General features: G+C 47.1%; 1 long non-coding RNA gene across 1 annotated transcript in view; it reads left to right on the plus strand.

The window, feature by feature from the left end:
• Positions 1-5,097: 5,097 nt before the first annotated feature.
• Positions 5,098-7,927, plus strand: part of LOC119473101 — a 5,966-nt gene continuing 3,136 nt past the window's right edge. Inside the window, exon 1 of the long non-coding RNA XR_005202285.1 lies at positions 5,098-5,205. This is a non-coding gene — a long non-coding RNA (uncharacterized LOC119473101). The remainder of the gene's footprint in view (positions 5,206-7,927) is intronic.

Raw genomic sequence — 7,927 nt, forward strand, 5'->3', positions numbered from 1 at the left:
GCAAAGTTCCTGGAACGTTGCAGACATGCAATAATAATAAAGTATAATCATTAGCACCAAACAGGTAAAAGAAGGACTTTCTTCCTTTTTCATCGTAGATGCTGTAAAAAGTTCATGGAATTGAAAATGGAGTTTAAATATATTACATAAAACCATAAAGGCCACTGGTAAGAGAATTAGTGACAATATAACTAATAAAAACAAGGAGGTGAGAGGAATAAGGGGCAGTGGAAGGAAGGCATATGAACAAAATTCCTCATCTCTTCCCTAGACATTGACAATATATGCAACATTCAACATCTATTTCTTAAAGCAGAGGCCTCAATGCTTTGAACACTGGCCCTCAAATGTTGTTATTTGTTCCAGACATTACTTTTAAAATTTTTTAGTTAGTTGCCAGCCTTTGAAATTTGGAATATTTCGCAGAGAACTTGGTATTTCTGGCTTCTTTTGAAGATCTGGTTACAATGGGCCTGCATTCTGCAAACGAGCCACCAGGTGGCGAAGAGTCACAGACACTCTTTTTCCACGTTTGGTACAGATTACTAGCGCTTTTCACGCCTGGTATAAATGTTTCATAGAAAGAGTCTGTGGGCCGGGCGCGGTGGCTCACGCCTGTAATCCCAGCACTTTGGGAGGCCGAGGCGGGCGGATCATGAGGTCAGGAGTTCGAGACCAGCCTGGCCAACATAATGAAACCCCATCTTTACTAAAAATACAAAAATTGACCTGGCGTGGTGGCTCGTGCCCGTAATCCCAGCTACCTGGGAGGCTGAGGCAGGAGAATTGCTTGAACCTGGGAGGTGGAGGTTGCAGTGAGCCGAGATCATGGCACTGCACTTCAGCTTGGGCAACAGAGTAAGACTTTGTCTCCACTCCCCCCAACCCCCACAAAAAAAAAAAAAAGAAAAGAATAAAACTTCTATACTGTATATGTGTTTCTGTGAATTCTCATTCATGTCTTGCTTCTATAATCAAAGGGCTATTACAGTAAAAGAAAAAAATTCAAAATAATTTTTAGTACTTTGGAAAACTATAAAGATTAAAAATAAAAACTTCCCATTTTCTACCAGTTACTAACAACATTTTGGCAGATATTCATTCATCTACTCTTTTGTCTATGATGATAAATCAGGCTAGTTAGAAACGAGGACAGGTATTGGGATACATAGACACTCTAACATCATTGAGACCACACAGTGTATAAAATGCTGTGGCATTTACCTTTTGAGATTATCAAGCATTTCACATGAGGCTGAGTTCACAATTATATTGCTTTGCCAATGTTACGAACAGTATCCGCGATTTCTCCCAGGGTCTGGCTCTTACTTTACTTCTGCGTGTGTAGAAAAATGAATTATGTGCCTACCAAGTCAACATTCCAGTTTCCCTGGCAAAGGCTAATTCTGCCGATGGAAACAGAGTGTTTTCATTTTCTTTCTTTCTCCCCACCATTCTATGCTTTTCTGGTTTCTCTGTGTGCATATTTTCCCCCTGGATTTGACATTATGAAGTTGCTAAGTTCTTCCAGATTTAAGGTCCTATATGCCATCCTAAATCTCAGGATTTGACAGGCTGGGCCAGTGGTTACTGAGATGTGATCCAAGAAGCTTTCTCTGGGGCCATCTGTCAATCAGATGTCAGCTCATAAGGGGGAAGAACTTGGCTGCTGCCCTGCACTTCGATGCCAGAGTTGGTTACCTTTTCCTTGAATCGTGTCTGCACAGTGCTGGGCACCCAGTAAGTTCTCACTGCATCCCTGATGGTTGAAACCTGATCAGGTAGCTCTTGGACGGAGGTATGAAATGTTTGCCTTGCATCGACTCTTCCTTGCTTCTTTTGACCCGTGTCTTATGATCTGAACAGCATTTAAAGCTTTCTTTCATTGTAGCACCTAGGGCCATATTAACTTGTCTGATCCCACCGTGGGTTAATTTTTGAAGGCAACTGTAATCCAGCCCACATGTCAGCACCTGAGATTTCTAGTCTTCCAGTGTCACCCATTCTCAAACCCGATTCAAAGCCTCGTTCCACGCAATGTAGAGAACCAAGAACTACCACCCCCACCCCATCATCCCTGTATCTTTGAAGTCATTTACCTGGCTTTTGTGCCTGGTATGTTGAAACAGTGGAAGTTGGAAGTTAGAGGGGTGCAAGTAGCAACTTGGTTTTCCCTCCCAGCTCCCATCCAAACACACCTGGTGGGATAGTTCTTTACCTGCCCTGAATGATCCATTAGGCAGATCCCCTGGCCCTTCTCCTCACCCTTAGATCATGATAAATAACGATATGGTGATGATGAAAATCATAACACGTCTCCAAGTCACTTCTGAGTGTCGTAACAGTCTAAGTTAAGTCATTAAAATGTCAAGTCATGTCAAAACTCCGAACTTCATTCATATTACACGTCTCCACTCCTCCACTCTCAGTTCTTCTCCTCCCCAGCCCCCTTGGACTCTGAAGAGGTGAGGGGCAGGGTCGTTTTACTTGGCTATTGTTGTGCTTTCAGAGCTTAGAGGGCCAGTTCCTTCTCTCCTTAGTTTGTGTGTCCCAGGCGAGGGATGGCGGTTCTTGGCATTTCTTCCACTGGCAACCTCCAGATTTGCTTCCTGGGATGCAGGCGATGTGTCTCCTCTGGACGGCCACTCTTAAGTGTGCCCGTGGGTCCTGGGCATCCTGTGGTCCAGCAGCCCCATCTGGCTCCCTCACATTTTCAGAGAGTCCTGCACTGGGAATCCCAAATAGCCCCAGGCTGGCTGCCTCTGAGGTTCAGAACCTGCTGGAAGAAACTTACACCTTTGGCCTGCTCTGGGGTCATCATTCCTGATGCACTAATCCATAATTCTGCAGAGGCTGAGCGCCCATGGTCCCTAACTTCTGCCCGTTCCCAGACATAGGTTTAGCCCTGGTCTCTCCAGAAGACACAGGGCAAGCTCTTTGGGTGGTTTCCTCACATTCTCAGACTCAGCATTTGGTGAAGAGTTGGAACGGCTTTTTCTTCAGCATAGCGTCGGAGGTGCTCATGGCAAGGAAATGCCACAGGACCCCGAGTAATAATAGTTTCTCCAAAGACGTGTCTCCAAACCTGTATTAGTCCTTTCTCACACTGCTATGAAAAAATACCCGAGACCGGGTAATTTACAAAGAAAAGAAGTTTAGCTGGCCCATGGTTCCACAAGCTGTACAAGGCAAAGGGGAGGAAGGCACATGTTCACATGGCTGGGGCAGGAGGAAGAGTGAGAAATGGGAGACACTACACACTTCTAAACAACCGGATCTCATGAGAACTCACTCACTTTCACCAGAATAGCAGGGGAAATCTGCCCCCAAGACTCAATCACCTCCCACTGGTCCCTCCTCCAACACTGGGATTACACAGGGGAGATTTGGGTGGAGACACAAATCCAAACCATATCAAAACCAGTTCTCTCTTTCAGCTTCTCCAACCTCCTTGAGCACTGGGCTAAAGTCACTGGTCAATTTTTTACATTGCTTTTTGCGATTCCTGCAGAGGTCGAGGGAAGGGTGCTTGCTACCCGTGGGTTACTCCTGGCGTTTGGAGCTTCAGCCAAACGGAAGACAGAAAGAGTCCCATCCTCACACCATAGCATTCATTTATCCCTTCAACAGGCGCCTGGATCCTCCAGTTCCACTTCTCAGGGTGTTTGCCTTGCAGCTGTTGTCTCTAGCCTGCATGAACTCAGATATGGAAAATGCCCACGTTTTCTTTTCGTGTTCCTGCCACTTTCTAACAGTATCACTCATACAAGGCAGAGAGTCCCATAGACTTTCTGTGAGGGGTGGAGTCACAGAAACGGGCATCTATTGCTTGGACGCCATCCACTTCCATTGGCCCCTAAGGTGATAGCTCTTGCAGATCTTCTCCTCAGGGACCCTGCCCATCTCCTATTTAGCCAATAAGAGCACTCCATCCCCACCATCCCAGCAACAATGATTGGTTCAGGGATGAGGGTGTGGCCAAAGCTAAGCCAATCAAATCCAATGATACTAGATCCTGGGAATAAGTTTTAAAGCTCCTAAGAAAAAGTTTTGGTACATCCTGGATTGCTGAGAGAATAGGATATAAGGTCTGAACTCATATCTACCCTCATGCTACCAGCAAAGAGAACCTCAACGTCAAGTGCCCTGTATCCAGTAGGTGCTTCATAGTAGTTTATCGAGTGAAGGAAATAATGGGCATCTGCCAATGCAAGTAGTGCCAGTGCTATGATTCAAAGTGGTACTAAGTGCCCCCAGTAGAGGGCTGCATACACATGCAATTCCAAGTCTAAGAATTTGTCCCACAGATACATTTGCACATGGACCCATTTCAGTGTTATGGTGAAAGGTTGGGCAGGTTGTGCACTGTCCAACATTAGTGTGCACCATTCCCATCAGGCGGAACAGAGTGGGAGGAGATGACTTTGCTGTAAACCTTTGTGTCCTGCGTGATTTTTTTTTTAATGGAGTCTCCCTCTGTCACCCAGGCTGGAGTGCAGTGGTGCGATCTCTGCTCACTGCAACCTCTGCCTCACGGGTTCAAGCGATTCTCCTGCTTTAGCCTCCCAAGTAGCTGGGACAACAGGTGCGTGCCACCAAGCCCGGCTAATTTTTGTATTTTTAGTAGAAACGGGGTTTCACCATGTTGGCCAGGCTGGTCTCGAACTCCTGACTTCAGGTGATCCACCTGCCTCGGCCTCCCAAAGTGCTGGGATTACAGTCGTGAGCCACTGCGCCAGAACCCTGTGTGAATTTTTTTGGGTAGGAGTGGAAGATAACTTTGCTGTAAACCTTTGTGCCCTGTGTAATTTTTTTTAAATCATGGTCATATATAGTTTCTTCAGCAGAAAAATTTTATATCAAAGCCGAAGCTGTGCATTTACATGTCTTTATACAGCGCTTGGCATATCAGCGCTTGATAGATATCAGCAGCCATCACTGTTATTTGTAAACCTGTTTTGAAAACCTTACAATGTTATTACACCATGGAGACACAGGAGGGCGCGCCAGGCATCTATGTAAAATGTGTTTTCATAGCTTTTCTTGGAGGATGTAATTTTAAGTGTGTGCAGGAGACCGGGGGTGGGAGGAGTCTTGAGGGTCCCCTGTGAGTGACAAGGGCAAGTCTTAGTTACAACTTGGTCCAGTCTGCCAGCCTTGTCAATGAAAGGATTCCCTTCCTGAATGCTCCATAGTGAAATCAGGGTGAGAGTCCACTCTAGGTCCTTGGAGGGGGGAGCTGGTGGAGGGCGGGGACTGGCGGCGGGGGGTGGGGGGCGGCTGCTGCACGCGGACCCGTGTTCTCATCCATGCAGCAGATACAATCAAACCCACCTTGCAGGCTATTGTGGGATTAAGTAGGGTCTCTCAGATAGCAAAAAAAAGCCTGAACGACTTTCTATAGTGAAGGACTGGAAAGGAGAGAGAGAAAGAAAGAAAAGAAAGCCTAAAGCAATTACCGAGATCGAAGTCAGTCTTACAAGGTTAAATTTTACGACTCACACCTCTGCCTCATACGCACAACAACCTAACCGTGTCAAGCAGAGATGTTGGGATTTATTTTAAAACAGTAACTCGTATGGTCTGATAGAAGGACCCAAGCTTAATAATTTCTTTCTGACCTCATCTGCTATCAGTTCTGGCGCTGCTTCTGTGTGACTAGGATGCAAGTTTATCCGATAAGCTTACACATATACACATAAGATAATACACTAGGCCGGGCACGGTGGCTCACCTGTAATCCCAGCACTTTGGGAGGCCGAGGCGGGTGAATCACGAGGTCAAGAGATCGAGACCATCCCGGTCAACACGGTGAAACCCCGTCTCTACTAAAAACTACAAAAAATTAGCTGGGCATGGTGGCGCGTGCCTGTAGTCCCAGCTCCTCAGGAGGCTGAGGCAGGAGAATTGCCTGAACCCGGGAGGCGGAGGTTGCGGTGAGCCGAGATCACGCCATTGCACTCCAGCCTGGGTAACAAGAGCGAAACTCCGTCTCAAAAAAAAAAAAAAGATAATACACTAAAGCATATGCAGAGGCCTGCGGCAGACAGATTGCCGGTCTACTGGAAAGCCAGCTTCCCTCCTTGCCTAAGAGAATACTCAATTTGTTCCGTGCACAGCAGATAACAATGTGCTCAATGGAGAGATGCTTCAGCCCCAGCTCTAGGGCATCAACTGTGATTGAGCTAAGTCATCCCCTTCTGCCAGTAGTTGGTTTATAGGCAGGAACCTGCCCTGGTGTGGCCATGGAGACGCGAGTGGATGCCTCCTGGGAGCTTCTGAAACAAAGTTTTTATGTGTGTGATAAAATAGAGACACTTGAGAAACGTCTCTTCTGTTTGTCTTATCTTTGGATGTTGTCAGAATGTCTGGAGCTGCAGCAGCCATCTTGTGATCATAAGGGAAAGATCAAGAGAATTGTAGAGACCCCAACTTTGTGTCTGACATAATTGAGTTGTCAGATTAACCAGCCCAACTGATGGTTAATTCCATTAATCTTGGAATTATCAAATTCAGGATTTTTTTTTTTTTTTAGGCAGTCTCACTCTGTGAGACCCAGGCTGGAGTGCAGTGGCATGATCTCAGCTCACTGCAGCCTCTGCCTCCCTGGCTCAAGTGATTCTCTTCTCCTGCCTCAGCCTTCTTAGTAGCTGGGATTACAGGTGCCCACCACCACCCCCAGTTAATTTTTATATTTTTAATAGAGATGGGGTTTCACCGTGTTGGCCAGGCTGGTCTCCAACTACTGACCTCAAGTGATTCATATTTGTTGGTAGGTGCTCGACAAATATGCACATAGTAGGTACACATTTTCTCCCCACTCTGCTGCAGCCGCCGTGGCCTCCTTGCTGTTCCTTAAACACACCAAGCAAGCTCCTGCCTCAGCCTCCCAAAGTGCTGGGGTTACAGGTGTGAGCCACCATGCCCAGCCCAAATTAAGAACTTCTTATTATATGATATACTTTCTAGGAAACTTGCAGAATAACCTCTTTTAGACGGTAGATTACTTGCAGCCAAAAGCACGTTTGATGACAGGAAACCCATGCGAATAACACAGGCATGTAGCAAATGCCCCCTTGGCTGGAACCCAGGAATCTGCATTTCTAAAGCTCAGGGGACTCCATTTTGAGGATCATTGAACCCAGCCATTTCTTAGTCTAGGGTAGGAGGCTGCAGAGGGGACGGAGCTCAGGGGTCAGACAAATCTGTTTCCAACTTCATCTCCATCCCACGCTGGCTGGGTGACTGCGCAAGGGAGTCAATCTCTTTGGACCTGAGCGACTTCATCGCTAAATTGAGGATAATAAAATAACTCCTGGTTTTCTCCTCAACTCTGGTTCTCCAGCCGCTTTCCCCATCTTTGTACGTGACAGCGCCCATTCCTCCAGAAGTCGAGCCCCAAATACTGAAGTTATCCTCTGGAACTCTCGTTCACACATGCCTCACCTTCAATCAGCCCGAAAAACCTGTGGGTTCTACCTTCAATTGCAGGCACCACGAGACTGCTTCTCGTCACCTCCATCTCGTCACGCCCAGGCTGGTCCAGGCCCAAGTCGCATCCCGCCTCCGCCGTGGCAGCTGCCTCCTTGCTGGTCCCTGCCTCCGCCTTGCCCCCGACAGTCAGCACCTCACGGCGCCAGAGCAGTTGCTAAAATAAATAAATACATCACGGCCCTCCTCTGCTCAGCTCCCACAACTCCCACCTCACTCAGAGCAAGAACTGAAACTACCATGGCCTTCAAGGCTCTTGGAGATCTGGCTTCCTGGTACTTTCTGACCCCATTTCAGTTCCCTGCACTCCCCACTCTGTTCCAGCCACTGTGGCCTCCTTGCTGTTCCTTGGACACACCAATCACTCTCTTGCCTCCAGGCTGATGCCATGGAGGCCTTTCTTTATATCAGGTTGGTACAAAAGTATTGTGGGTTT

This window comes from Cebus imitator, unplaced genomic scaffold (assembly GCF_001604975.1).
Source record: "Cebus imitator isolate Cc_AM_T3 unplaced genomic scaffold, Cebus_imitator-1.0 Scaffold132, whole genome shotgun sequence".
NCBI classification, from domain to species: domain Eukaryota; kingdom Metazoa; phylum Chordata; class Mammalia; order Primates; family Cebidae; genus Cebus; species Cebus imitator.